At 39.3% G+C, this 10,924-nt stretch overlaps 1 pseudogene; it reads left to right on the top strand.

The window, feature by feature from the left end:
• The first annotated feature begins 8,895 nt into the window (after positions 1-8,895).
• On the top strand, positions 8,896-9,790 carry LOC119893489 (annotated as a pseudogene).
• The last annotated feature ends 1,134 nt before the right edge of the window (positions 9,791-10,924 follow it).

Raw genomic sequence — 10,924 nt, 5'->3', positions numbered from 1 at the left:
TTTCATGGCCACAGTCTGATTAGCAGATGTTTGATAGCGTCACCCTGCCTTGGAGGAAGATATTACACAAACAATCACATAGTAGAATGCACACAAAATGGATGGATGACTCAGATCAACTGCTGGAACACATCCATCCATTACGGTCCTAAATAGTCAAGTAAGGTCTGAGACAACACAGTCCTGCGCTGTGTAGATATAACATGAAATGTAAATATCTTTCACTATTATATTGAAATACTATAAACTCTCACCAGCTTAATGTTATAATACAGTATGTCAGTTAAGCTGATTCTAGCCGTCATCACTACCAGTTGACAGTCTAAGAGAAATTTTCATTGCAAGGGCATACAGGCTGTTAAATAAAAATGACATGACGTGAAAGTTTGATGGTCAATGAAGGTAACATGTCTAATAGCAAGGACATCTCTTGAAGCCACGGATCCCTGTTTAAAACTCTATTAGACAGAGATCAATATGTGACAGGACTTAAGAATTCCTCACACTGGCCTGACATTTATTTTGGGATGGCCAGCACTACACCACGAATACAGAACAGTCAAGTCAGGCTACAAGATCTTTAAACTTTTCACATCTTCACCTCTCGTCTTTAAATTTTCAAAGTCAAATTCTCATAAATTAATTATATTTGGGTCAGTACACAGCTTTTGCCAAATTAGGGTCAAACCACAACACGTGTTCATGCAGTATTTAATGTAACCATACTAAAATGTCCATGTTTTTCTTACTATTCTACTCTACCACACATTAAGCTGGCTTTGCATCTGCATCTGAAAGCTCATTTCAAGGATACAATTAAGTAAAAGCAGCAACACTGATATGAAACTGCTTTCTTTCTTTCTTGTGTACTTGAAAATATTCATTTACACGAGATCCATGAAAATGTGCCAATTATCTGAGATGAATGTGTTGCCTCTACTACATTTCTTTGTATTTTAATAGGAACCAGTTGCTAGATGTGCATCAAGAACCGTTGGCAAAAGAAGACATTCAAACCATACAGGCTCAGTTATTAATTTAGCCATGGTTACATGGGGCTACATATGCTGTATTTCAAACATACGCATGAATACTGTAACATTTTACTGTAAGGCAAATTTTATATAATATTAAAAATTTTGATGCTTGAAAGTCCAATATTACTTAAACAATTCCACACCTACTGATTCTAAACCATTCAGGAAGAATTTGTCCCTTGCTATGCTAATTTCTGTGGTTTGTTACATTTATCAATATGTGACTAGGGCAAAATAACATGCTGGGATAACACAGTATTCTTTTTAAAAACAGGCCCAGTGGCAAGCTGAGAGACAGAGATGCCTTAATTTATTAAAGATAATAATACTTACAACAATGTATTTTCCTCACCACAACAGTGTCTGCACATTTCATTTCAGACAAGTATTTATGCTAAATGAATTCATTAAAATGTATAATTCATAACCACTTAAAAGAACATTACTCTAAGAAGACATGTATTGTAAATGGTGTGAAATTTAAATTGAATAAGAAAATAAGCAACAGCAAACTTTATGGCTGTCCCGGGGGAGAGTTGATTTAGTAAATGTGACCACACGCTTATTGTCTGCTTTCAACAAACACATGAATTAAACGAAGTCTTCAATACATCATTCAGAGACACTTTAAAGTGGTTTTATAAGGCACCATATATCTTTAGTACATTAAGTGCTGCAACACATATTCATTAATGGGATCCCAAGCCGTCTGGAGTAATGAATTAATTAATTTCAAGACTGTGACTGAATGAGCTTACAAATAGACTCAACATTTGTCTTTATTACAAAAAACCTTATACCTACTAGATACATTAGCTGGTTGCACACAGCTTTATTAAATATCAGTGAGTCGCTGAGCAATGACCAAAACAATGTCTGGGTTTTACTTTGGCTAATGTATTTTACAAGGCTTTATCTGTAGATGGGTTACTGTTTTCCTGTGTCTTATACATAAGTTAATAAATGCAATCATCTGTCAAGTTAAGTTGAGGTCACATTCAATTCATCATTTTATTTAGTGTTTGTCTGGTGTACAGTCTGAGTGTAGATTTTTGGACCACTGACTTAACTGATTTCCTTAAGGGGTAATAAAGTTGTATCTGAACTTGAACTTTACAATGGAGTACTGCTTGAAATAAACACACTGTTTGAAAAACAGCACAGAAAATACAATCAATGTCAACTCGAAAGCCAAACCCTGAACAGTACAGTGAGTAATGGATCTGTTACAGATTAAGGACTGTACAGGCCATGTAACTCTGTCGATCGATAAGTTTGGAGTTGGTGCTGTCTTGGGAACAGGCATGTACGGAGGAAAAGTGCATCTGCCTGTACTGTTAAGGTCATGTAGATCAGTCATCCTTACTGTCTAACTGAGTCTGCCAGGACATCTCTGAGCACTGCTGAAGTCCTTCATGCTCCCTGTGGAACCCCCATGCATGTTGTAATTCTAAATAAACTATGAAACGATGCATTGGACAGTTACAACATACAAGCTAATCAATTGATTTAAAAAAGGGAACAAATAAAGCAATAGATAAAACTGACATGAATTAATTCAATGTTCCTGTTTATAGTCTTTCAGTGGAACTGCATCCGGATTATATGATATGTGGTTGTCTCTTGTCCAAATTAGACGTTTCAGGCAAAATTTATGATAATGCTACAGTAGTAGTAGTTAAGAAACCCAGGAGAACTTGTAGAACCTGCTACACCATAAAATATATCCAGTATTCAACATTCAATTGAGATAACAGATACATGTAAGCTGGGTATAAGGTAAGCTGACTTTTAATAAAAGCCTAAATGTGTATTACGTTCCAGGAGCATGATCCACAAGCATAAAAGCAATACTTTTAACCTTTTCAGATGGATTCTTATATGATTTTGTTTAGTGTCCCAGTGGCGGATTGGCCATCTGGCAGTTCTGGCAAATGCCAGAGGGGCCAGACCAGGGTATGGGTATATTGACGGCCGCCTATATATATTTGGTGATCCATTTTAGCATTTTGTAGAGAAACACAGACAGAGATGCCATCTATTATGTTATAAGACACAGATATTTTACAAGCAGATAAACAGCAGTGAACACACTGGTGCAGATGTTTCTCAGTAGCCTGCAACGTTGGTTTCGATAGGCTTCCTCAATAACAAACCTCCTCAAAATGCGGCTCACTTGCTGCTGAAAACAGAATCGCAGGTAGAAATTGCGACTGCATTGTCATTTCAGCCACTTTATAAAACATAGCCTACTGCTGATGGAGAATGTCAAAAGAGAGTACACAAGTACAGGTAGAGAGAAACTGAAAGAGGTGGAGCAAGCTACTGTGTTTGTAGCAGGCTAGTGAGACAAGTAGGCTGGTGTGTAAACACTAAACAAGGAGTACAAGCAGTAAACAAGAAGAATAAAAATGGTTAAATAAGAAATAACCTAAGCTACTAGAAATAGAAATATATCATTTAGTGTGAAACACTGACTATATATGAATAAATTTGTTTTTTTTACAGGTCGATGGTGCATAGGATGGGTTTTTATCACTTGCACAAATTCACAATGGTAATAATAATAATAATAACGCGTCGAGGTGTGAGGCGGCCGCATTCCAGAAGCTCTGCTGGTGCGACAGTGAATTTGCCACATGCTTTGGACGCTGAACATGGAACTTCGCTGCCATGCCACAGATACGCCGTTGAAGGAAAACTTACACGCTTTACAACAGGACATCATCAATGTGTAAAGGGTTTTCTGAAATAGTTTTGAAGTACATATAATCAACCTGCAAGAAATGCTTCATCACAGCATAGAAGTAGTTACTTCCTGTTGCCAGTAGCTGGCGTTATGACTGAGTGAATCTTGGCTTGTAGATGGGTTTAGTGATTCTAATCAACAATGTAAAGTTTGGTTCTGTACATGTGAGCATGTAGACTGAAGTTACAACAACTTCCTCTTTCATGGCGAATCATTGATATCGGATGCCGCGCTACGGGCATGGCGTTACACGAAAACTCATCATTCGTCAGTGGGATTAGACTAGACAGCAAAAATCTGAAGTCGGTCGTACTAATTCGAGTTTGTTAAAGTACAGAATGTGTAAATCTTCCTGTTGGGTTTAGAGCATTGCCCCAAGAGGCTTTTTGGTACGTCTGGGCATAATACATGAGCCACAGAAATTTCGTATATGTAGGTGAAATGTGCCACAGGGGCTGCTTTGTTGAAGGTCACTTCCTGTTGCCAGAAGGAGGCCCTATGACTACGAGCGAATGTTGGCATGTACATGTGTTCAGGGTGGGACTCTTAATAAACATGTATAATTTCGTACAGATTTGATCATGTACAGTCAAGTTACAACAACTTCCTGTGTCATGTCGAAGAGTTTAACTTTGCCACCATGCCACCGACACACCATACAGACAGAAAACTCACAAGTTTTACAACATGGCTTTGTCAATGTGATAAGTGTTTTCTGAGACAGTTTTGAAGTTGATATGTCCAACCTGCTAGGCATAGTACATCACAGCATAAAACGTACCATTTTCTGATGCCAGCAGGTGGTGCTATGACATTGAGTGAATACTGGCATGTAGATGTGTTCAGGCAGATGTGAGCATGTAGACTGAAGTTACAACAACTTCCTGTTTTATGGCAAATCATCGATTTTGGACGCCACACCATGGGCACTCTCGTAGACAAAAACTCACTGTTTGTACAACTTCGTCAATGGGTTTAGACTACACAGTGAAAATCTGAAGTCGGTCTGATTAATTCTCTAGGAAGAGTTCGTTTAAGTATAAAGTATGTAAATCACATAAAGTGTGGGGCATTGCTCCAAGAGGCTTTTTTTATGTCTGGACATGATACATGTACCACAGAAATTTTGTAGACATAGTTCCAACTTTGGCCGGTGGCTGCTCTGTAGGGGGCGCTAATGAGCCATTTTGCCACGCCCATGTGTAAGACCCATAAAATAAAAAAAAATTTGCCCCGCCTGAATTATGTGCAAAGTTTGGTGAGTTTTTGAGCATGTTTAATCAGCATTTGGCCCAGTCAGCAATGGCCTCAGATGGGCTGATCAACCTGATCAGGTGTTACTCAAAGTGGGACAATCAGTCAAAATGAATGGTAGGACGAAAACAGTGACAAACAAATGTACTTTGGGTTTGTAATTAACTCTGCAGTAGAGAATGACAGTAAGAGCACACAGACTCTACAACATACTCAGATGAATGTGTGCTCTTTAAAAACTATACATACATTAAATGTTACTTATCTGTTACACACGGTACTGCTTATATTATTCCACCATCTGTACACAAGTGTAAGTAGTAAATGTTTGTGACATGAACATGAACAAGTTCAAAAGTTGTTTTCAACCAATAGCAGGCCTTTAAATTTCAGGGTATGACTGCAGCAGACTCGAGACTAACTATATGCACCGCTACAAAATTTAGGTGCCCCCTAAACTTTTCACAGCGCCTTTAGCACCAAAACAGTATAGTCTAAGTCATTTCCCATACATGTTGATAGTTATGTAAATGATTTTAAACAGGAACACTTACAGGTAAATGTTTGTCTTTGTTAGAATCACAGCACTAATAACAAAATGTCAAAAACTTATTAATTACTGTAAAAACGAAACTTAAAGTGCTGATGTTTAAAGTGCTTGAGAAACTGAAAATAAAAAAATAAAAATGCTCAAATGACTTAAAAGTGTGTGCTGCTCTCAGAAAAATGTAACTATATGTCACAGCGGCGCAGACCGCAAAAAATGTGATTAGTCAACTTGGTAGCATTGCATTTCCTCCAGTCTCCCAGGAAGTGCTCCATACTTTGAAGCTAGTTTCATAAGTGGCCGAACAAGCGGCTGTAAAACTATACTTTCACAACCCCCGCGATATGACTCACAATCAGAATTTGATCCATTTGGTCAATAACATTTGGAAAGAGCCGTACTATTGTTTAGCCTCATTAAAGTTAGCTGGCTCGCCAGCAGAAGTCAACCGAGTGCAGCATAGACACCCCACTGCTAAATAGCATTGCGGCGATGTAACTGCAGAGCGACACAGACACCAACACACAAGTATAAATGTGAGGGTACGTGCGTTGTCAACGCCATAGGTATCGGTGTCAAATCACCACAGAAATATAAATTGAGCACTCCTTCTCTGCTGTTGATTGGCCCTTCTTCCTCGATTGAGTTTTGGTGAAAACAACCAACCAACCAACCAACAAATAATTGTCTTGCTAAATGTTAGGTGTAACAATGTGACCAAGAATTTTTTTTTTTCGCACTATCAAGATTTTGGGCGCACTCTGGAGCCCTGAGCAAGTATTATGATTTTTTCAAGTCTGTGAGTTCTACATAAAAAAGAAAAAAATTTGAATAGAATAAAAGTTCAATGTGCCCACACAGTTAGTCATTAATTAAATGTAAGTGTCACCTACTGACATCAATTTGAGTCTTTAGTGCATAATTGCCACATCACAAAGTGTTACACTGGACACATTACACAGACAGACAAAGTTGTCAGGGCAGAGTAGCTGCAATGTGCTAATTGAGGGAGCGAATGCCACAAAACTGTTGTTTTTTTGGGGAGAATTGACAATGTTTGAGACCAGGAGGCAGAGTCGCAGTTTAACACACTTCTCTGCCCTTCTTTTTCAGCAGTTACCCACCCAAAACCCTACGCAGAGTCGCAGTCTAACACACTTCTCTGCTCCTCCATTTCAGGAGTTACTTAGTGAAAATCCTATAGTAACGGTGTCTGCCCCCCGACCATCGAAGTTATTTAAAAAGGTAAACAGAAGAGGAGCTGTGCATAAAAACCTCATAAAAATTAAAACCACAAGAGCAATAGTGCAAATGAATAGGAGAGTTAAATGTGGACTCTTAAACATCAGATCTCTCTCTTCTAAAGGTGTACTAGTTAATGAACTAATATCAGATTATGATATTGATTTATTTTGTCTTACTGAAACCTGGCTGGGTGATGGAGAATATGTTAGCCTAAATGAATCCACCCCTCCCAGTCATATTAATACTCACATTCCTCGAGGCACAGGCCGAGGAGGTGGAGTTGCAGCTATCTTCGACTCTAGCCTACTAATCAGCTCTAAACCTAAACCAAACTATAACTCATTTGAAAGTCTTGTTCTTAGTCTTTCGCACCCAAGTTGGAAATCACTGCAACCAATTCTCTTCGTTATAGTGTACCGAGCACCTGGCCCGTATTCTGAATTCTTATTTGAATTTGCAGAGTTTTTGTCAACTTTAGTCCTTAAAACAGACAAAGTTATTATTGTAGGGGATTTTAATATTCATGTGGATGTTGAGAATGACAGCTTTAGTACTGCGTTTATCTCTCTGTTAGATTCCATTGGCTTCTCTCAGGGTGTTCATGAACCGACTCACTGTTTTAACCACACCCTCGACCTTGTTTTGGTGTATGGTATTGAAATTGAACATTTAGTGGTGTTCCCACAGAATCCCTCTTTGTCCGACCACTGTTTGATAACTTTTGAGTTTGTATTGCTGAACTACTCGCCATTGGGCAAAATACAAGATGTCTGTCTGATAGTGCTATAGCTAAATTTAAGGATGCGATTCCATCAGCTCTAAATACATTATCTAGTCACAAAGTAACAGAGGACTCCTATGCTAGTTTCAGTCCCTCCCAAATCGATCATCTTGTTGATAGTGCTGCAGGCTTGCTGCGAATGACACTCGACTCTGTAGCCCCTCTAAAAAAGAAAATACTAAAACAAAGACGGTTAGCTCCATGGTATAATACTGAAACTCGTAAATTAAAGCAAATATTGCGGAAACTTGAGAGGAATTGGCGTTCCACCAAAGTGGAAAATTCTTGTTTAATTTGGCAAGATAGTCTTAAAACTTATAGGAAGGCCCTCCGTAATGCTAGAGCAGCGTACTACTCGTCATTAATAGAGGAAAATAGGAACAACCCAAAGTTTCTTTTCAGCACTGTAGCCAGGCTGACAGAGATTCACAGCTCTATTGAGCCAAGTATTCCCATAGCTCTCAGTAGTTACGATTTCATGAGCTTCTTTAATGATAAAATTCTAGCTATTAGAGACAAAATTCACCAAGACCTGCCCTCAACTGGCACCGACTTATCTCTTAACTCAGGAACCTTAGAAACAGCTGTAGAACCAGATACATGTTTAGACTGTTTTGCTTCCCTCAATCTTTACCAATTAACTTCAATAATTTCTTCATCTAAACCATCAACCTGCCTCTTAGACCCCATCCCGACTAGGCTGCTTAAAGATGTTTTACCCTTAGTCAGCACCTCTATACTAGATATGATCAATCTATCTTTATCAACAGGCTATGTACCACAGTACTTTAAAGTAGCTGTAATTAAACCTCTTCTGAAAAAGCCCAAACTTGATCCGGATGTTTTAGCCAACTATAGACCTATATCTAACCTTCCATTTCTCTCTAAGGTTCTGGAGAAAGCAGTTGCTAAACAGCTGTGTGACTTTCTACAGAGCAATAGTTTATTTGAGGATTTTCAGTCAGGATTTAGAGCTCATCATAGCACAGAGACAGCACTGGTGAAAATTACTAACGACCTCCTTATTGCATCAGACAAAGGACTTGTCTCTGTACTGGTTTTATTAGATCTTAGTGCTGCATTTGATACCATTGACCATCAGATCCTATTGCAGAGACTGGAATATTTCATTGGCATTAAAGGAACCGCTCTAAGCTGGTTTAAGTCCTATTTATCAGATCGATTTCAGTTTGTACATGTTAACGATGAGTCCTCCATGCATGCCAAAGTTAGTCATGGAGTTCCTCAAGGATCTGTCCTCGGACCAATCCTCTTCACTTTATATATGCTTCCTTTAGGCAATATTATCAGGAAACATTCCATAAGCTTTCATTGTTATGCAGATGATACTCAGTTATATCTATCGATCAAGCCAGATGAAACTCATCAGTTAGCTAAACTTCAAATGTGCCTTCAGGATGTTAAAACCTGGATGACCTGTAATTTTCTCATGTTAAACTCAGATAAAACTAAAGTTATTGTTCTGGGGCCTAAGCACCTCCGTGACGCATTATCTAAAGATATTTTCCCTGGATGGCATCGCCCTGGCCTCCAGCACCACTGTGAGGAATCTTGGAGTTATCTTTGATCAGGACATGTCGTTTAAGTCTCACATTAAGCAAATTTCAAGGACCGCCTTTTTTCACCTACGTAATATTGCGAAAATCAGGAACATCCTGTCTAAAAATGATGCAGAAAAACTAGTCCATGCATTTGTTACTTCTAGGCTGGATTACTGCAATTCCTTATTATCAGGCTGCTCGAAAAAGTCAATTAAGACTCTTCAGCTGATCCAGAATGCTGCAGCACGTGTTCTGACAGGAACCAGGAAAAGAGATCACATTTCTCCTGTTTTAGCTTCTTTGCATTGGCTTCCAGTAAAATCCAGAATAGAATTTAAAATCATTCTTCTTACCTACAAAGCTCTTAATGGTCAGGCACCATCTTATCTTAAAGAGCTCATAGTACCTTACTACCCCACCAGAGCACTGCGCTCCCAGAATGCAGGGTTACTTGTGGTTCCTAGAGTCTCCAAAAGTAGACTAGGAGCCAGAGCGTTCAGCTATCAAGCTCCTCTCCTGTGGAACCAGGTTCCAGTTTGGGTTCAGGAGGCAGACACCATCTCCACATTTAAGAGTAGGCTTAAGACTTTCCTCTTTGATAAAGCTTATAGTTAGGGCTGGCTCAGGTGAGTCCTGAACCATCCCTTAGTTATGCTGCTATAGGCCTAGACTGCCGGGGGATTTCCCATGATGCACTGAGCTCCTCTCTCCTCTACTTTCTCTCCCTCTGTATGCAACCTCATCCCATTATTGCATGTTACTAACACAACTTCTCCCCTTTCTGGTAGTCTTGTGCTTTCTCGTCTCTCTCCTCTCTCCTATCACTTCCTGCAGGTTTTCTGGCTCTGGAGCAGTGGAGTCTGGATCTGTGGTTGCGGGTCACCTGCTGCCCCCGTGTTCCTGCTCGACACCCTCTGCTGCAACGACTATTGTTGCTAGTCTTATTGTTATTATTGTTATTATAATCATTAACATTACGATTGTTACCATTAACACTATTATAAATATCTGTACCATTTTTCATTTAGTCTATAGCAACATCTCCTTCACTGCCTCGACCGGTTGACCCCCAACCGGTCGAGGCAGATGGCCGCCCACCCTGAGCCATGGTTCTGCTCGAGGTTTCTGCCTCTTACAAGGAAGTTTTTCCTTGCCTCTGTCGCCTAGTGCTTGCTCTTGGTGGGAACTGTTGGGCTTCTGAAAATATCATCACAGAGTACGGTCTAGACCTGCTCTTTTATGAAAAGCGCTGTGAGATAACTGTTGTTGTGATTTGGCGCTATATAAGAAGAAGAAAAAAAATTAAAAAAATAAAAAACTGAAGTAGGGCGTTGGCTAATCTCACTAGTTTTCTGCTTGCTGCCTGCCAGTGTGGGTTTACATGTAAAACAATGGGTACAGGTCTTTTGATAATGGGTAAGGGTGTTCTAACAGCATTCATTTTGGAATCAAGGAATGGGATGATCCAGTTTCTAATGAAAAATTTCAAGAGCAAAAATGGGCATAAGTGTATCCATTGAAATCATACTGAGAAAGTTTACAAGAGAAATGGGTTATCCATATATAACAATATGAAAATGATGAATGCCCCTGCAACATTTTCAGAAGCCTTTACGCATTAGCCTCTTAGGTGCTGCTAATACGGCAGGTTCCAGTTGTCAATTCTGAGCTTTCCAGGAGTGAATTTCAGCTATTCCCACAGCAAAAGTCAGTCCAAATCGACCATACAAATTTGGGTGTCATGCACCG

Source organism: Micropterus salmoides, unplaced genomic scaffold (assembly GCF_014851395.1).
Source record: "Micropterus salmoides isolate LMB-PRFRI ecotype aquatic unplaced genomic scaffold, ASM1485139v1 Ms_hic_scaffold_8, whole genome shotgun sequence".
NCBI lineage: Eukaryota > Metazoa > Chordata > Actinopteri > Centrarchiformes > Centrarchidae > Micropterus > Micropterus salmoides.
This window is presented reverse-complemented; position numbering and strand designations above follow the sequence as displayed.